The sequence below is a fragment of the Oreochromis aureus genome, linkage group 23 (genome assembly GCF_013358895.1).
Source record: "Oreochromis aureus strain Israel breed Guangdong linkage group 23, ZZ_aureus, whole genome shotgun sequence".
NCBI lineage: Eukaryota > Metazoa > Chordata > Actinopteri > Cichliformes > Cichlidae > Oreochromis > Oreochromis aureus.
The window spans coordinates 30349850-30369853 of NC_052963.1; the positions used below are offsets into that span (position 1 = coordinate 30349850).

A 20004-nucleotide genomic window follows, 5' to 3' on the forward strand; every position below is an offset into this window, starting at 1 on the left:
AATTAACCTACCAGAACAAGGCAATTTATCAAGTAATATCTGGGAGCATGTTACTGACACCTACGTCATTACCACAGCAACCCATCCAAATACTTATATGATGTCTGGATACATAATTTGATCTGATCATATAGAAGTATTTTTATAGAGAAGGCCAGTCTATCCTTAAAATCTGCTTTGAGAACACATATCTGATATGCCTGATTGTTCAGGAACATATGATGTGTTAACTAAGCCTTGGGATTTGAGTCACATAGCTGGTTTTATCTGATCATGATGTACAAATGATTCCCTGCCACCATCATCAAAACCCTCTAATAACACTACAAAATGCTGCTTTGTATTTTACCCAAACGTGAGGTGCTGTGCTGTTTTGACCAGATATAAAAATAAATCATTACACTGCCATTGTCTTGCAAAATAAGCCAGTTAAGAGAAAATCCATGTATGCCATCATGTAACATTAGTTGTAAAACTTTAAAATAATGACTTATCACATTTCCCTTTGCCTGCTTTCTTTTACAGAACTTTCCTGTGTGCTTTGTGTTCAGCAGTACTCCTACTGCAGCACTTGAGAGCAACAACAACTCCTGCGCTGACTAGAGCTCAGCCTTGTGAGTATTCTCATTTTTTTTAAGGATTGCCATTTTATCAGCATAAAATTCATTAATTTTGGCAAGAACTTCATAATAAATAAGACCTTCTTATACTTTGTGTTTCAGTTATTCAGTTATTATTCCTCAATATATAAAAAAAAAACAGTCAACGAATCAGATGTCAACCTGTCCATAATATAGTTACTATGCTGGCAACAGGATGCCTTTAGTTGGTACTGGTACTCGTCTTCTTTCCTTTTCTCTCTATGGTAATAGATTGATTAATTCACAATTAGCTCCAGTGTTCAAAGTCCGTCTTTGTCTGCTTCCAGTAGTAGGGAACATCTGTTTTATGAACACACACACACAAACTCTAGCTGATGCTCAAACAAATACACACATACAAGTTGCGGCACATCCACACGCACGCACAGACAACTACAGAGCTTTCGTTGGGCGGGGGTGAGACATCTGCTGTTTGTTGTTCACAAATTATTGATAGCAGTAAACAGAAAGTTGAGGGGAAAACAGGCATTTCTCATGCTGATGAAATTTTCACGACCTGTCAGCCCATTCAAGCCAACACTTTGTTACCAAGTAGGATGGCATGACAACAAGAGACGCTCCTTCAATATGCTTTTCCCATATCAAGGAGAGTGCAGGGGAGTTACAGAAACAAAGAAATTCACAGGAAAGAGACCTGAGACAGGTGAAACACTTTTTTTTAAAGTCATTTGTATTTGAAAACCCAACGGAAATGAATGTAGAGCTATGCTGTTGCTATAAACGGCAGTGTGACCTGAGCTAATGATAAACATATTTATGCATTTTAATCATAAAGAGAAAAAGCTCTAATATGTCTTACAGGAATAACTTAATAACTTGCAGTACTTTATGATCAAATAAACACAGACATAAACTTCACAAGCATTTTGTCTCAAGGTGTTAACAAGGAGAAACATTTATCCATCATCATGGCATACTTGTCAAGTTGTAGTATAATGTAATTAGCGGAGGGTGTATGCATGTAAATGATGCCTCTCTGCTTGGCTCTCACCATCTGTATGCCTCTTACTCCCCAACATGTGGCCTATCATTAAACCAGATTAGTGGCACTTGTAACTAAGACAGAACAAATGCCCAGTATCCTAGGTGTAATGTCCATATACTGTATAATTCTGCACCTCATTATCTCATGAAAAATGCCAGTGGATAGGAAGGCAAGGCGTCAGACTTTAAAGGAAAGTAACAGGGTATCCTATCACAAACACGCTTTGGCAAGACATGCAGAGGAACATCTCTCGCCTCATGCTGACAAGTAACAAGGAACTCCTCAATACTGGCATTACTGTAGCTAAGAGGGCCAGATTAAAATGAATCTAAACATCTTAGGAATGGTTTGAAAAATTCATCCACCATGTGTCATTTTCAGCAAATAATAAATAGTTTTATGTAACGTTGTAGATCATTTTTTTACTATAGTAGAAACAATATTTTACAAATCTTCAGGCAGGAAGAAAATGACGTCCATGTAGAGTGCAGACAGGGAGCACAAACGCTATGTTTTCATCTGATCCAATTTATGTTGTTAAATTTGTAAATAGTGGAGGAAGATGTTTCTGTCTGTGTGTGTATTTGGTGGCGGTGGTGTTGGCAGGGCTTCTGAATTCTGGTCAAGTATATGCAGAACATTGTATAAAACAGCTGTTGTTCTTTTTCAGTGTGATGCTACAGTATAGTTTGACTCAAGAATGAAACTTATAAAGCAGAGCTTTATATTGGGTTCTTCTAGCTCATTACAAAATTTTTATATACACTAAAAATTACAGTTGATATTGCAAAATGTTGATAATTTTTTTATATACTTATTTACTGCAGTTTTTTTTTTTTTTTTTACATGAGTAAACTGCTCTTTTCTGTTTTTAAATTTTAAATTACTTTTATGTAGCTCTTTTCCCATTAAGAAAAACGTCCCATCAATGAAATGTTGGTATGTGGGAATATTAAAGTAGTAGTACCGTAAATCCCGGACTACAGAGCGCACCTGATTAAAAGCCGCATGCTCTAATTGCAGAAAGAAAATCAATTTTGTACTTGTACAGGCCGCACCGGATTTTAAGCCGTATGCGTTTCACTTGTAATATGAGATATTTACAGAAATATTACACGTGAGGATTTTTAACGTTTAATTTAATTCGTAAGGTAACATAAACATGGTAACATAAACGTTATGGTAACATACAAAAATACACACCGCAAATGCTTTTTTTCCTCGAACAGCGACTGTACCTTTAAGTATACGTACGTATCGGTAACACACAAATTACATTGCTTATGTTTTTTTTACAGAACAGTGCACAAACAACATTACAACGTCTCTTAACAACCGGTAAAAATATATACCGTATATATACTACTTATCAATTTTATTGGTCTACTGTTACCAGGCAAAATGTTTTTGGCCGCATGAAAAAAAATATGCATTAGCCGCACGTCAGTATAAGCCGCAGTGTTCACAGTGTGGGAAAAAAGTAGCGGCTTATGACCCGAAAACTACGGTAAGTGCAAATTTCGGTATTATGCTGAATCTAGCAACGGGCAACCTCCTGAGCTGAAAAATGTATGCAAGTGGCAAAAACATCTGTAGGTGCCATGCAGCTGGCTGTAACAGACTCCCATGTTAAAATGTCCATCTTTGCAGCATTAAAGAGTATGTTTAGGTCTGATGCAAACAACAAACAAGTTTGACATCTACATGTTGTATTGTCATGCAGTAACACACTTACTGTGTATGTGTGCTGTTGTCATTTGGAACATTTTTAATGGACTGTCTAATAAATACTATGGCTTACTTTGTAGTACAAACCTTCCAAGAAATACTGTATTATTATAAGGTCTACCTTACTATATAAAGCACGTTGAGGTGACTGTTGTTGTTATTTGGTGCTGTATAAATAAAACTGAATTGAATTGTTCGTCCTTTAGTTTTGGTGAATGATTTTCTTAATTATCACTAACTAGCCAATGTGTGTCTTTTATTGCATTCATACTGTTTATTGAATGTAGCTTGCTTACTAAGCTAGCTAGCATTAGCAGATAAATTAGGACTCCATCCTCCTTATAAGGTAACGTTTTGGTCCAAATACTTAACAAAAGTTATTTTATTATTGCTGCTAATGTTGAAGATTCAATGTTCACACCCAGCAGGTGATGTCCTGGTGGCTACTGTTTTTATACGGTCTATAAACTTTAGAGAACACAGAGATTAGTTGCTTATGCAAAAAACACAAAATCATAATATTAGTGCAAACAAGTGATCATAATTTCACTCATCAGCCTTTAATTTGGGACCAAACTAAAGAAACACCAAAATGCAAGCATGCGGCAAACAACTGAAAAAATTTCAGTGAACTAACATGATTTCAACACAAGCACATGCACAAGCACAACATGACAGCTAACATTGCAATGCAAAGCAAATTAAACATGTAATGTTACAAAACCAGGCACAATAGAAGAATAGTGAGCAGCAGACCTAGCAGACATATTTGAAGACTTTAGAGGCAATTCTTTGAGCAGTCATTTTTCAGTGGCTTGATATCTTCACAGAAATCAGTACATAGCATTTGAGCAGCACATGTGTTATAAACAGGAAAATCAGTTTGGAAAAAGTGAAAGACATAAGAGAAAGGACAAACCAAAAAGAACTTTGTAAAAGAATATGAACTGATGAGTATTATATCTGATGTGCAAGCATCAGATTTAAGATAGAGTGTGGTGATGGGTCACTTCTCCAAAACTGGATAGACTGAAAGAGTATCAGGATAGAAGTTAAACATGTGTCTTTGGTAATTTATAGCCGCTGTTGCTTGAGACACAGCCCAGCACACTTTGCTTTACACAGTGCTTTGTCTTACAAGTCAAAGATCTAAGATCTCAGCTCATCAACGAAAATACCTCAAAAAACAAACAAAAAAAATGTGCTTTTGTCTAAGTTTAAGAAGGGTCTTTCAATGTATTTTTTTTAAATACAGTATAAGCAATAGCAATCAAATAACATCAAAAATATACTAGACAATCCCAGGTCACTTCAGGGATCAATGTTGTGTTTTCAGAAATTTTGAAGTATTCCACAGACTGAACAAAAAACAAACCAAACCAGAAAAATTGAAAAAAAGGCCTTCTTTTCATTTTTTATTCTCTTCAGGATTCTTTACTTCTCTCAGAGATATCTTCTTGCTATTCCTGGCCTCTTTATTGACTCCCACAGCCGCCTTTGTTATGTCCCCACTGTGCTGCCTGGAAAAGTGGCCACCTTAAGTGTTCTCTTACTGCTGCTCCCATTGTGGGAACATATTTCTAAAACAACACAAGATAGGCAGACTGTTTATAGTCTGATATAGAAGAAGAAAAAGGAACCCTCTTTAGATCCAGAAGGAAGAAATAACTTGAAATGCATCGACTGTTTGCAGTCAACAAAATTAGTACATGGAAACATTCAAAAAAATGAAGAAGAGAGGCGAAGGAAAGCAAGAAGTGTCATTCTGTTTTTATCAAACGCAATGTTTGAACTATAAAGAGGATGAACATCTAAAGTGAAAGGTAATGCCAAAGTAAACACTTGTTTTGCTACTTTATTTGATTTTATCACGGTATCTCTTTGAACCTCCAGTTTTCTGGTATCAGTGAACTGTCTCACTTTTAACCTGAATTTATCCAATTTATCCCTCTGGTAACTTATTCTGAATCCGGACCAAATTGACTGTTATCAAAGCCAGTCAGCAGCCTAACTGCTAACCAATAGGATTGCTGAAAATACAAAAATTATGTTTCTACCAGATCCTAATAGAGATACAAGAGTTTATAATAATGTAACAAACTTAACTAGCAATAAAGCCTTTCAAACTGTTTTGCTGTTGTACATTTTCGATGAATGGTTTTGGTTGCAAAACAGAGCTTCAAGAATGGAAGGAGAGTTTATTACAATAATGATATTACAAAGATCCTTTTATTCCCAACAGAATTTCTCACAGTTGTTCGGTTTTATTTTTATTTCATTGCTCTGCCTCAGAACAAAATGAAGTGCTCTTTATTTTAATATTATGAAACTGGTTCACTTTTTAGGTTCACTATCACCACTGTAGTATTACTTGACCATTTAAAGTGTCATAATTCACAGCGGGTGGATGCAGAAAGAGGTCTGCTCCATTTTTGTGTGTTTCCTTTTGTCCTTAGGATTAGTTGATTGTTTTCTCTAACTTGCTGATTGCATGTATAGTACATGCAAATTTCATTAAGCAAGCTGAAATATAAAACCTAAAGAACCAATATGAAGGCCCACATATTAGCAGACGTTGTTTGATGGTTATGTTCAAGATGCCAGTAGCTTAATTCTCACGCAATATTAATCTTCGTACGAGTCTGTGGACAGAGATGATTAAAAAAAAAAAATCTTTCCATCAAATACTAATTTAACGTTAATATACACAAAAATAGTTGTTTTGTCTTTGAAACCAAATGTTCAATTATGAATTCCTTTAAAGTGGTTTGTCTTTCTTATCTTTTTATCTTTTAGAAAAAGATTAAGGGAAAAGGGAACATTTCCCAGGCAAGAACATTCATAGTGAAATAGTTGTGTAATTACTTTGTGGATACTGTGGATGCGCTCTGTCTTATAAAGTAACCCCACATATGTTACGTGTGGCTGTTACTCAGGAGGTAGCTCATCTCATCAGCTCATCTACTAATCAGGTTGGTGGTTCGATCCCTGACAGACTCCCAGTAGGCTTGCAAGTTTCTCTCCAATGCATGTGTTATGTGTGAATGTGAATGTTAGATAGAAAGCACTCATTTAGAAAAAGCATAGAAATAAAGTGTTTGGGGGAATGACAAGTTTTAGACAATGGCAAGTTGTTTAAAGCACTTTGAGTGCTTAGGTAGAGTAGAAAAGTGCTATATAGTCCTAACATAAAGGATATTAAAGTGTTTTGGATTACCCTGCATTAAAAAAAGTGATCAACAAGGACACAGCATGTTGAAATAACTTAATAATACTGATCAAGTTCAAACGTGACAGTAGGTTGTTCTGCTGGGTCTGAGGACCTGTTGGGCATTCCAGTTGTTGGTTGACCTTTCTGCTAAGCGTGGGCCTCGATATAATCCTAGAAGTACAGAAAAGGGCCAAGGATTGAGCCAACCAATCTTGTATTCTCTTTACCCTTTTCTCTTCCTTCCTCCATTACTCTTCCCTACTCCTCTCTTTGTTCCACCCCTCTTCTCTCTTGTGGACAGTGAGATTCTTGGGTATGTGTGTTGTTAATAATTCAGCCTGGAGGATGGATTTTGGTCTTCATTTGCAGCAGGACATGCCGTGCTCCACTGAACAATGCACTCATGTCCAGGACCCTAAAGTGTCTTCGGAGGCAGAAATAGGAAAACCCCTTTTTTCCTTTCAGTGGCTGCTGGGTGTCTGAAAATATGGGGAAAGAAAACGGACAGGAGAGAAAGAAACAATGACTTAAATTCATTTTCTTTGCGTGTCCACAGAGCGCATTCTCTGACAAAGAGGTTATTCTCTCAGCAGAGGTTGATGTCAGTGTACAAGGCATGAGAAGATCAGGCATTTTTAGAAACATTGTTTCTCCCATTTTGAACCACCTCTGATAGATTTGAGGATCATTTTTGCTCCATTTCCTCTCTTGATCTTTTTGTATTTTTGCGTTTCCATTTGTTTCTGCCATGACACATTTTCATGTAGTGGCATATTAGTATCCATCAGTTTTGAAGGGCAGGGCGATCAGGGAGGGATGTCGACTGCTGTGTGTCATACATTATGTCGCAAAACTAATTTCCTGCCTAAGTTTAACAATGTCTGTGTCCTCTGAGAGGTGATACTATATGGGGGTACAAATCATGAGGTTCTATGTGTTTCACATATTGTGTATGTGCGTGGAAGCTGGAAAAAATGTGGCAAAATAAGGCCAGAAGAAAAATCATGTTTGCGCCAATGTGACATTCAGAGTTACTCTGGTGTCACGCTAATTGATACTAAACATGCTGGGCTAAATTAAGTATTGTTGGAAAATACTGACATGTTTATAAATGATTATGAAAATTAATGTATTTATTATAATAACACTATAGCAAAGCTAAGTCTGATGCATGAAGGAAAGAAACAGTAACAAGCAACTGAGAGTTAAGATGAATTATTCTGTGAATTTGCTATAAGTATATCCTTTGGTCCTGGTGCTGCTTTTAGTTTAATTTATTGGCTTTGTGGGTGAAAAGTGTGTGAGACACACGACTCCAAGTTTAGGGTCTATAACTGAGTCTTGTTTGGCTAAACCTTGCCTTATGTAGCACACTGGTGTTCATCAGTCATTAAGCTTTGACAGAAACATTTGAAATATAGAACTTACTAAATAAATAGTTTAAAACTTAATTTGTACTGTCAAAAGAATGCCATCTTTTTCAACGGTTTGTTTGGTTATAGCGCCCACTAATGCATCGTTACTCTAAGGGTTGCTTGCTTAATTACTTTTACCCAGACTTTCTTTTTATTAGCAAACAAAAATCCAGCTAGTCCAGACCCTCTAAGACAGTAATAATAATAATAATGATTATAATAATAATAGCCTGCCTTTTGTTGTATGGTAAAAAACAATAATTTCACATGAAATCGTTTAGTCTTTTAAACCAGAATCTTGAGCTAAAATATAAAAATATGTAGCCATGAAAATTCCCTTTGAGAGCTATCTCTGGTCTTTTTTCAACATGTGGACCTCATGTTAACAGAAAAACAAGTGTTATATTGATTTTACAAAACAGAAAAGGAGGCAGTGTTTATACTTTGTAAAATTTGTTTTGACCTAAAGGGAGAAACTCATTTTTCAATGGAGTGTTACCCAGTCTGTGTTCATACGTCTATATTTTTGCTCCAGCTTTATCACTTTCTGGTTTTGACGTGATAATTATACACCTGGATCATCTGCTCGCGCTTTTTGTTGTCATATCCAGTCTAAGAAGCTGAGCCCTCCGCCCTACATCCCTTCATCATTCTTCATCTCACAAAATGTCTGTGGTTTAAATATGAAATGGAGAATGACTGACAGGCTGGCACAAGGAAATAACTATCACCATTTTCTTCTAGTGGTTAAAGCCCTTTAAAAGTGTCAGGTTTGGTGGAGGGAGTGGGGGTGCTAGTAGGCAGGTGGGTTTCTTATCTTTACTAAACACCTGTACCTGCTCTATAGTGCCATTTAAGAATTCATCACTGCATAAACAGGGAACACAATGCAGATTTTTGGGTCCCTTTATGAAATACTGCAGGCTAACTGATTATAGCTCCTGGGAACAGTGAGCCTTGTATTACTGAGTCTTGCATTGGCTTGTATTGCTTTGCAGAGGCATTTATGTTTTAGATTTTTTTCTAAACTCAAGATATATATCTTTGTGGTAAAATTACTTAGTGATATTTTTTGGAAATTTCTTAATTGTTGGTATCTCATTTCTGTGATTACAACCTTGCATTAATTTGCCCTGCTTAGTAAATTTGTACTTAAGAATTTATAAACTCTAAATCGTTCCCAGACCTTAGATTCCATGTTTATTTGTGTACAGCTTTACAATATGTCCAAAATAATGATCAAGCTTTTTCTTTCATGTTTCCTTTTTTTTCTTTTTACAATTACTTCAGATATTAGGTATCCAGTTCAGTACTTGTCCTGCGTCATTATTGCTCCCCCAACTAAGGGGTAAATTATGTTTCTAAAATAGCCTTATTGCAAAGGTCACAGTGGAAAACATACAGAAATAGAAGTACTCAATTTAGTCCAATTTCCATCATTATATAACATAGTCGTGCAAACTGTTGGTTTTCCTGGAACGGCATTTCTATGCAAGTAAATGATAGTCATCTCCAGTCTTACGGTGGATGACTGTCGCACCTTGATTGGACTGACTCAAGCTGGGAAACGAGAGAGTCCGTCAGTCTCAGACAGCTAATTAACATGTTGATTTTAATTAGGCTGTCATTAAGCTGTCACTGGTCTGAGGAAAAGGGTGGTGTGAATTTGTTCATTTACCATGCAGTTAAAATCATGGTAAATATTAACACATTCAAATGACTCAATAGGGTCATGCCTTTTATGTGAATATACTAAGATGAAATTATGGCACATGGAATGGCTTGTCATTTTACATACGTAAGAGACAATCAGCTTAATAATCATCTGTCTATCTATTTGTTTGACACCAGCAATTTAAAGATTCGCACTTTTGTCCTGTCGTTTCAAGCTTGAAACAAAACACAATTTTTACAAAGCCAATTGTTTCGCACCGAGTGTGCTTTGCAGATGCTGGTGATGAGTCTTCATTTTTAAATGCATTCGTCAAAGTCAGAGACAAGAAAATTATAGAGAATCCAATAAAGTATTTATTTTTGTTCAATGTCAAAGAGGTGCAATTTCCCATTTAGAAGCCCAGTAGTTTTATTTCAGAGCAACAGGCCAGTTAATTTTTGTTGCAGGCTAATACCTCCCTTTAAACGTGACATAAATGCCCATCACTTTCTTTTTTCACCTCTTCTTATTCCATTAAAAAGTAAAGGGAAAGTGAAACTGCTTTGAAGCAATGTCATCAAAGTCGGGAAGTCTGTTGGGAGGGGGCTGATTTAGTGGATGGCAGGGATAAGAGGATCTTAATGGAGAGCAGCACTTTCTGTTTTGTTAGATGCAGTTAGATATAGCAGGCTGGTGAGTGACTACTAATGAATGACCAGACAGGTCACGCACAAACAGACACACAGTCAGATGTGAAACACAATGAAGAGTCTGATTCTCATTTGGGTCTATTTTCTTCTTGGTATTCTGTCCTTTGTGACTCTTTGTGTATATCTATATCGAACAGCAGACTGCAGCATTGTTACACTAACAGCAATGGTGGATCACCAAACAAAAAAAGGCTTGATGTTTATAACCTTCTGGCTGACTTTGACGTTATTCTTCACGCATGCTTCATAGGATGATCAGGTGAACACCTAATGAGCACGTGGTGTGAAAAAAACAAAATGAAACAATCTTTAAATAAGTCTGAAAAGAGGTCAAAAAAACAGAACTTAATGGAAAAAGTTAAAAACCCAAAATGTTTTAAAATATACTTAGCAAATATAGCAGATTCTACACTTTTTCTTTGATTAGGGATCCTACTTTGTTAACTTTAATCAAAAGAGGAGGACCTAAAGAACAGATTCTTATCTCACCATGATAGTAGACAAAAACATAACGTGTTACATTCTTGGTATTTCACAATATTGCACAGGCAATTTAAAGCACTAATATTCTTAAAAGGGAAAGTGAAGTAGATAAAGGAATAGACTGCAACTATGCCTGTAGTTGTGTCTCTGGTACATTTTATGACTTTGCATTCTAGGGATTCAAACATGCTCAGAAATTTTAGCCAGTCAGGAGGCTCAGGGCAAATGACTCAGTTTACATCACGTGGGCCCTTGCAGGCCTCCAGGGTGATGCTGACTTGGAAAGGATAATTTGAGATTAATTTTTTTTAGCTCTTTATGTGTGACCATCTGTCAAGTCAAATCATGTCAGTTTTATTTACAAAGCCTAAACTTACAAAATATAAATTTCACTCAGGCTACAACCCTGATCTTTCCTGTGTTTCTTAAGAGGTTGTGCTGGTTTAGCTAAGTGATTACTTCTCAGCAACTGCTCAATGCTTCACACTCAGAGGGCTGAACTTGTGGGTGCTGTCAAGTGCTTCTCCCCGCCCCCTTTGAGGTTGCGTCAGGAAGGGCATCTGGTGTAAAACTCTGTCTAGCACTGTGGTACAGTTTGAGCTTACCAGTGCATCACATGCATAGATTCAGGGGAAGGAAAAATGTGTGTACGTGCTTATTAATTCATTAATAAAATCAATGCAAAGCATTTCTCATGTGGCTGTTAACGGTGCTGTCATTTTCCACTGGCTTGTATTAGGAAGCCAGCGGTTGGTTTATACATTTACTTGACTTTGCCAGCATTTAGCATGGACAGCATGAGAGCAGCCAGCAGAAACAGGGACAGTTAAACCTGAAGTACATCACTACGCTTCTCCTTTTTGTTTCTGGCATCCTTTCCATTGTTGTTTCTTTGAGTCATTTTGGAGAAAGGTTTTTTTTAAAATATTTGTTTGTTCCTTTGCTATAACAGCTTTTTGTTTTTGCTAAGTGTTTGCTACAGGCAACTAGCTGGCTTGTTTTTAAAATATAATCCATTCATCCATCTTCTTCCACATATACACATTGTTGCATTTACCCAAACCTAAATGTTCATTCACGGGTAGTGTTACAGAAATATGCAGAAAGTGTCAGTTGGTGTTGGTTTTCCTGATGCACCGGCCATGGCAATATTTCATGTCAAGAGATAAAAGTAGTCTTTGCAAACAAAAATTCTGCATTAGTCACAAGTTTGTCAGCCAGGAAATGATTGTGTTTGGAGATTTTTGCACTTCTTATCAGTTTGGTTATTCTAACTTTTTTTTTTTTTTTTTTTTTTTTGATGTAATTAATTTATTAGATTTAGGCAACAAAAACATGGGTTTAGGATTGTGGTTTAAGTTAAAGTATCCATGTATTACATGTATGTGTATTACATTTATGGTATAAATAATGACATATTACTCTGAACTTCCATACATGTTTGTTTGTTTGTTTGTTTTAAGGTCAGCTCTACATCTCTACATGCATGTCTACTGGACTCTTTGTCCACTCCATTCATAAAATCTTTCTTAAAAAAAAAAGAAGTGGGATTAAATTAGTTTCATCCTGTAGTCCCTTGCTTCTTTCATCCACCTGCTCTCTCTTACCCTTTCTGCCTCTCTCCAATTTGAGTGTGTTGGGCCTTTTGCCAGCAGTTAGATCTCAGTGGGGCCCATCCATATGGCCAACATGTTCAGCAGTCATTATTGGCCCATTTAACACATCTAACTGTTCAACATTTGACATCTTGTCAAGACAATTAGTGTAGATTATTCCTGCCTAAGACACTGTGATGTTGATTTTCTCACAAGTTTCTGGAGATTTGTTTGTGTTGCCATGCATGATACTGGTGCTATAAATAGTTGTGCATGTGAAAAATATAACAGCCTACCCAATAGTTCTCACACTCACGCTCTTATCCTTTTTTCCTCTCCCTTTTTTTCACCCTTTCCCTCATCCTGTTGTATTTACTTCTTCAACAATGCTGTTTAACATCATGTTAATGATCTCAGTCAACCTATCTGCACGTTTAACCTTGTAACCAATGGACACTTAATTTTTTTGGGTGTAAGCAAAAAAATTCATAATGCATAAAGAAACATGTTTAAACTTGTTTTAATTCTAAGTGTTTTATTTATTTACTTTTATTTATTTTATTAATTAATGTATTATTTATTTATTTGGGCAGGGGTATTACAGAGCATTAATATTTCACGTTTTTTGTTTTAAAGGGTGGCATGACAAAAAAAGACCTGTCAGAAAATACTGGAAAAAACCTGCAAATTTCCAGGGCCCAGTCAGGTCCCATATTAATTACTTTGTCAAACAGTTTACGCCCAAAGATTTTAATTTGCAATGATAGCTTATACAACAGGGCTAAATAAAAAATACCTACATTTGAGAATTTTACACCAATAAATTTCTTTTTGTTTTTGTTGTTGTTTTTTTGTTGTTTTATAAATGATATAAACATATCATCAGTCTGTGGATAGAAATTTGCAATAATCCTTACATGGTTAAATAGAGGTGATAAGTTTTACAAAGGTTTTATATATTTTTTTCATTCTAAAGAAATGGTACATACATATATCCTGTTTATGTATACATATGCTATAATATTAACATTTTGAGAGTCTGCATAACAGGATAGTGTGTTTGTGTGTGTTTGTGTGTGTGCGCGCACTTAAACTCAGGTTTATGTGATATTGCTGTGTTCATCTTTGCAGCAAACCACATGTGTTCTTCTTGTTTGACATCATTGTGTGTGTGTGTGTGTGTGTGTGTGTGTGTGTGTGTGTGTGTGTGTGTGTGTGTGTGTGTGTGTGTGTGTGTGTGAGAGAGAGAGAGAGAGAGAGAGAGAGACCTACAACAGTAGAAGCTCATTCCTCCCTGAAGAGAGGTGGAAAGTGTAATTACCTGGCATCTGTCTTGCTCTACCTCATTCACATATTTAATTCCATCAACACTCCTGTTTTTCTTAATCTATTTCCTGATCAGTTTATCTCCCACATCTTTTTCTCATCTCTTTATTTTCCTCAATAGCTATTTTTTTCTGATTTCTACAATTTTCACTAAACATTGTTCTTCTACCTCATTTACCTCCATATTCTCTTTCCTTTCCCACCCTCCCACTTGTCTACCTGTACCTCCCTTTTATCTTACAGCTCCAATCTGTTACTGTGTCACAGGAAGTTAACAGGTCAAGCATAAAGACTAATCTAAATTTCATTCTCTCTACTCCAGAGAGAGTTTATGATAAAGATGGGAGAGAGGGGTTGTATTTTTATCTAAAACTCTCTTTTCTTCTTTCAGTCTGTGCCAGGTATATCGCCATTTCCTTTCTTCCTGATTAATCTTTTGCCATGGTGCTTAGTAATGTAAGACTGCTATCACAGTAGTAAAGGGCACAGATTCATGGTTCCAGCATGGCCCTGCAGTTGTTCTTGCTGGTATTAGGCAGAGCTTTGAAAGCGAGAGGGACACATATAAATCTGGAATACTCTATTTGTGCTGTTGTTGTACTGGAGGAGTAATTAAATACTCTAAAGAGAACTATGAGCAGTCCACTGTTGCCATTTTTTTATCTGATTTCTCTGTCATTAACAGACTGGTAGATAATCCATCCATCCATTCTCTTCTGCTTATCCTTATCAGGGTTGCAGAAGGGCTGGAGTCTATCCCAGCTGTCATAGGGTGAGAGGCGGCGTACACCTATTTTCTCATCTGTTAATCTCGAATCACCAGTTATCCTAACTCCACTAACTGCATGTCTTTGGACTTTGGGGGGGGGAAGCCGGAGTACCTGGAGAGAACCCACACAAACATGGGGAGAACATGCAACTCCACACAGAAAGATTGCAGATTGGAAACCAGTGACATAAAGAAAAGTGAAGGGGATCAGTGCTTTTTTTCAGATTCATTATTCCTAGCTTCTGAATTCGTGCAATATGTTACTGCACTTTTGAAAAACTCTTTGCGGTTGGAAATAGTGGCTACAATCCAACAAGTCTAACAAACAAACTACTGTAGAGGCGTAGTTAAGTTTACAGTGTGTTTTTCTTACACCATAATACTAAATGAAGAAATAAAAAAACTCTTTCAGTCAATGATGAGCACCATAAGATGTATAAGCAGTACATTGGGACCTTGTACCTTCATTATAGAACACTAACTACCTTTTAATTTTTGGAAGTTGCTATAAATCTGTCATCAACTTCTGCAACAAACAGATGTGTTGCTTGGTGATCCTTAAAGACATTCGTGCCCCTCACATTTTAATATATACCCTGGACAATTTCTATGAGTAAGTTTGAGTCTTCATTTAATGGTCTGTCTTTCATAATCAGCTCAGAAACTGTTCAAGTCTATTTATGTGTAAAGGAGATGTTACATCCTACACCACCACAGACTCACACCCTGAAGAGAATACTTTATCATATGTATTTAACAGATCACATGGAGAGAGACATTAAACTGTGAGTGCTACTGCAGGTCACAAAACATTCATGTCCTTCAAGAGTTTGTCAAAAGAGTGATATTAAAAAGTGTTAGTATGCATAAATTCACAACGTTGACCTCCATGTGACATGCTGGAGAACATGAAGTGTATATTAGTGTGTGGAATCTTACCATGGGGAGCATTGTTGTCTTCACCTTCCACACCTTCACTAAATTTCAGCACATCATAGCTCTCAAGCTTCTTGTGTTCCTTCTCCATGACGTTGCTATCACTTGGTATTGAATCAGTCACTACAGCCTTCTTCCTCTACTTGTCCACTTCTTGGTTAGCCATATCTCGTTTGTCTTAGCTTAGTCATTCTCAACCAACGTCGGGGGTCTGTCCCATTTTGATCTTGGAACTACAGGGCCATACTATTGCAGATGTTCCTGTATAGGCCTGGTATATTCCAAGTATGCCCTGCCTGCTACCGTTTTAGACTCTTCTGTTATGAGCTGGATTGTCTCAGGGGCATCTCTGCAGAGTCTGCAACTTGAGTCCAGCCTGATCTGGTAGACCCCAACCTCTATTAATGTTGTGCTTAAAGCTTTGTTCTTGTCCTACCATCATTAGCGCCTCTGTGCTGTCTTTTAGCCCAGCTTTGTCCAGCTACTGGTAGGATTTCTCAATATGAGCCAATATGTCTATCTGCCAGTGGTGCATGCCATGCAGGGACTTGTGTTTCCAACGGTGGTCCCTCTGCTTCATTCTCTTCTATTTCTTTCTATGGTTTCTACCACCTGAGATATTTGCTAAGCACATAATCAGCTGTGTACTCATTAATGTTTTTTTCCGATGCACTCATGAATGTTTTTGTTTCATCCTGGATAGTGGTTCTGGCAATCACTAGTTTGGTCACCCTTCATCCACTTAGTGTGCAGTCTCAGAGTGCTGGATTTGGGTGAAACTGTTGATACATTGTAAGGAGGTTGTTTGTCTTGATGTTAGTGGCTTATATCTCCTCTTTCAACCTCCTCTGATGTTCTTCCAGTTCAGCTGACTCCTCAGGATTTGCCTTACTCTCAGGCAGGTAGTTGCAGCTTTCCTAGTGGTTAGTTCATGGATCCCATTTGCCTGTGATTCCAGGCTACTTGTAGTTTTCCTTGACGTTATTATCATGGAATCTTTATCTTGCAATATAAAGCACTGAATTGAATTTAATGTCTGTAATATTGCCTTCTGAGTACCTTCCGACTAACCTTCCCTCTCCTTGTTGCCATCCGAGTACACCTCTCCAGCCCCAACGTCACTGCTGTAGATCCTGGTGATGTGGATCACTGAATCAATATTCCATTACTCTTGGCATACAGCTTGATGTCATCCATGTAGAGGACATGACTGATGTTTACCTGATTTCATGGTCATTTTTTTCTGCGTACTCAAGTTCAATTAAATTCAATTCAGTTTTATTTATATAGCTTGTAATATCAAAATCAGTCACCTCAATGTGCTTTGTATTGTAAGTTAATGACCAAGAAAAAAACCTTGAAGAATCAGACAACCTCCTATAAGAAAGCATTTTGTGACACTGGGAACGAAAAAACTCTGGCAGAACCTCTGGTAGATTATTACTGGTTGGAGCTAAAGGGAATTCTAGATTTGTCGTAGGTGTGATGTGGATTGTGAATATTTGTCACCACTACAGACTGGAAAGAGTCCTGAAGAGAGTCCTGAATACTCGGAGCAAGAAGTAAGCAAAGCCCTCTCACTAAGGACTTTGCAAGATAAAATATTTTGTGTAACTACAAATTGAGGACTATCAACATAGGCATAGAAATTGTGAGGAACAAACATCTTTTCAAGAGTAAGACCAGATTACCTTGTACTTTATGGCTACCAATGAAGACACACAGGCTTGACACACTGCACACAGCTTTGTGAATGGGTCTGTTAGCTTTCTCAGCGTGCCCCTAACAGGAGCTTGATGATGTACAAGGTATTTTGATGCATTGAAATTTTAATGATGCCGTGAACATTTAGTAGCCTAGTTAAAACGTCTATGAGAAAGAGGAGTTACTTCACAGTTAAAAATGTCAGTGGTTATTGTTGATTTATTATAAATGACTGGGTTAACATGATGAGTATTATGCAATATATAGTCACTCCCTTGCATTTGTGCTCCCCATCACTGTCTTCTGGCTAGTTACAAATTGTCGGATATGAAAACCTTTTATTTGTACTGATACAGTAATGAACTCACTCTGAATGCAGCTTACTCCATTAGCTTACTCCCCTCGTCCACAACCTGTGTGCCCTTCTCTGTGATTATGTGTCATGATGGATGTGACCAGGTAACTATATTTAATCATACTGATAGTCATGATGGAGAATTTACTACCTTGAACTGGCAGCATGGCAGTGACATATGTTCACACACACACACACACACACACACACACACACACACACACACACACACACACACACACACACACACACACACACACACACACTTGTACATTGCCAACACATAAGTCCCTTTGGAAGGATAGCTGGCTGGTAGTGCTACAGAAGCTAACCATCTGTACTGTATGAAGAAATAATTGGTGGTTGGGATAATTCAAGTTAATTTTATTATTATACTTTCAAGCAGGTAATAAAATGAAGACCTTAGCCTGCATTGGTAATTCTTTAAAAATAATCTATGCATTTTTTTCAGAATAAATAAATATTAATGACAACAACAGCTGTCCCACTCCTTTCCCATTAATGAGGAGTAAGCGTTAATGTTTACATATGTATATTGCCAAAGTGTGCCAAAGTCGTATTGTTACATTAGCGAACCAAAGTTTATTTTTACTCAGCTAAAACTAAGGCAGTTCAGAATAGCAGTGCTAATTAAAACTAAAAATAATATTCATGCTCAGTTCTCTCTTCAACATAACAGCTTGTAATAGCATCTGCATTGTTGCAGATGCAGCAGCAATGCATCAGTCAATCTTCTACTTCACTCTCCTCGGGTTTTAAACAAAATAAAAATAAAAAATTGAACTCGGTGGAGCTCCTCCACACCTCAGAGAGAGCACCCCACCCATCTCAAATGCTTAATACTTGGCTCCTCAAAATTAAAAAAAAAGAAAGATGTGATCCCCAAATCTCTGCCAGTTGGCTATACCAAGCAATTCTGTTGATAAAAATATAGATAAAAGTTGATGATAAAGCGTATCTGGCAAGTAACAAGTCTGAGCTCATACCTGCAGTTTGAACTATGCTCACTCTATAGTTGTGTAGTATATGTATTGTCTGTGTCAATGGGCCCAATAGCCCCAGACTCCTGAAGCACCTCTTGCATGGAAGCCACGCGAAGGGATGCAGATATGTGCCCTCTTCACGTCCCCAAAGCACATGAAAAATGGTTGGGAAAACTACCATAGACACTGTCTAATGTCTTTTCAGAAAGTTTTTAGAGATATCCGATTTGTAATTACAAATTAGATGCCGATGTGTTTATATTTGTTTTTATCTCTATTAGTTTTTCTTATTTCCTGTTCATGAGTGACACACATGTAAAACTGGGGGGAAGATAGGAACACAAATAAAGGAAAAAAGGATAGGTGAAAGATTGAATAAAGCACTGGAGGGGAAAAAAGGAGTTAAGAGGCAAAGTATGAGGGGAAAAAATAACAAATAGGTGAGCGAGGGAGAGATTGTAACGAATGAAGAGGGAGGTACAGGTGGGCAGAACCAGCAGATGGAAAGTTCAGACCCTGCTTGTTTTCTCTGAAATGTCACAACTGTAAAAATGGTTTTATAAAGCATCAATCACGGTGGAGCTGTACCTCCAGGAATAGTCATGGGGCTTCGGAAATGAGACCTCCACATTGAACTGCAGAGGCAATCACCACTGTGTGGTTCAGGTCACCACACTGCTCACAGACAGGAGGAAATGGAGAGGAGAGGACCTGAGTAATAAATGAGCAGGGAAGAGAAGGGAGGGAAGAGAGAAATGTGAAAAGGTTTGGTATTAAAGCTGCTAGTAGCATTTTCTGGTGATAATATATTTGTTTGACTATCCATATAATAGGAGATCATACAGACCAATGGCATGATTAATCTCTTCAGACAAGACAGAAATAACAAAAAAGTCACCTTTTCTTTTTCTTATTCTTCATGTCTATGCATGGAAACATGATTACATCACTGCACACTATTTAATTACAATGCATATCTTCCATAAAACACTTTATACAAAGTTTATGCAAGTCTCTAGGGGTTAAACAAGCTGGCATTATACATTTCTGCCCACTGTGTGTTTGTGCAAGCTCAAACTTTCTGAACCATCTGTCTATACACGTGATAATATGGTTAATAATTGCCTATTTTTTATGTTTGATTTAATTGTTTCCTTTCTTTCTTTCTAAGTTACATCTTGCACAACCCTGTTATAAATAAACTCATCAATTTCACATATCAGTCGGAAAAATATGCACAATTGCGGTTAGATTTCACAGCTAGCAAACCATACTATTTATCCTGTAGTCCCTTGAGTTTTTTTAGTGCATAGTGTTCCTTTATTGAATGAAGCTTTATAGCAGTTGTTACACTGATTTTAGGCACCGTATGAAATTTTATATGACATGCAAAGTGCTTCAGGTTCTCTGGTATTTATGGATACAACATATTACTCTGACTTTGCAGAAGTATGAAGAGTACGTCTT

General features: G+C 37.1%; 1 protein-coding gene across 1 annotated transcript in view; it reads left to right on the forward strand.

The window, feature by feature from the left end:
* Nucleotides 1-20004, forward strand: part of LOC120436365 (inactive N-acetylated-alpha-linked acidic dipeptidase-like protein 2) — a 483232-nt gene that overhangs the window by 93632 nt on the left and 369596 nt on the right. The window contains exon 3 of the mRNA XM_039607291.1: nt 526-614. The gene's annotated coding sequence lies outside the window, so the exon portion shown is untranslated. The remainder of the gene's footprint in view (nt 1-525; nt 615-20004) is intronic.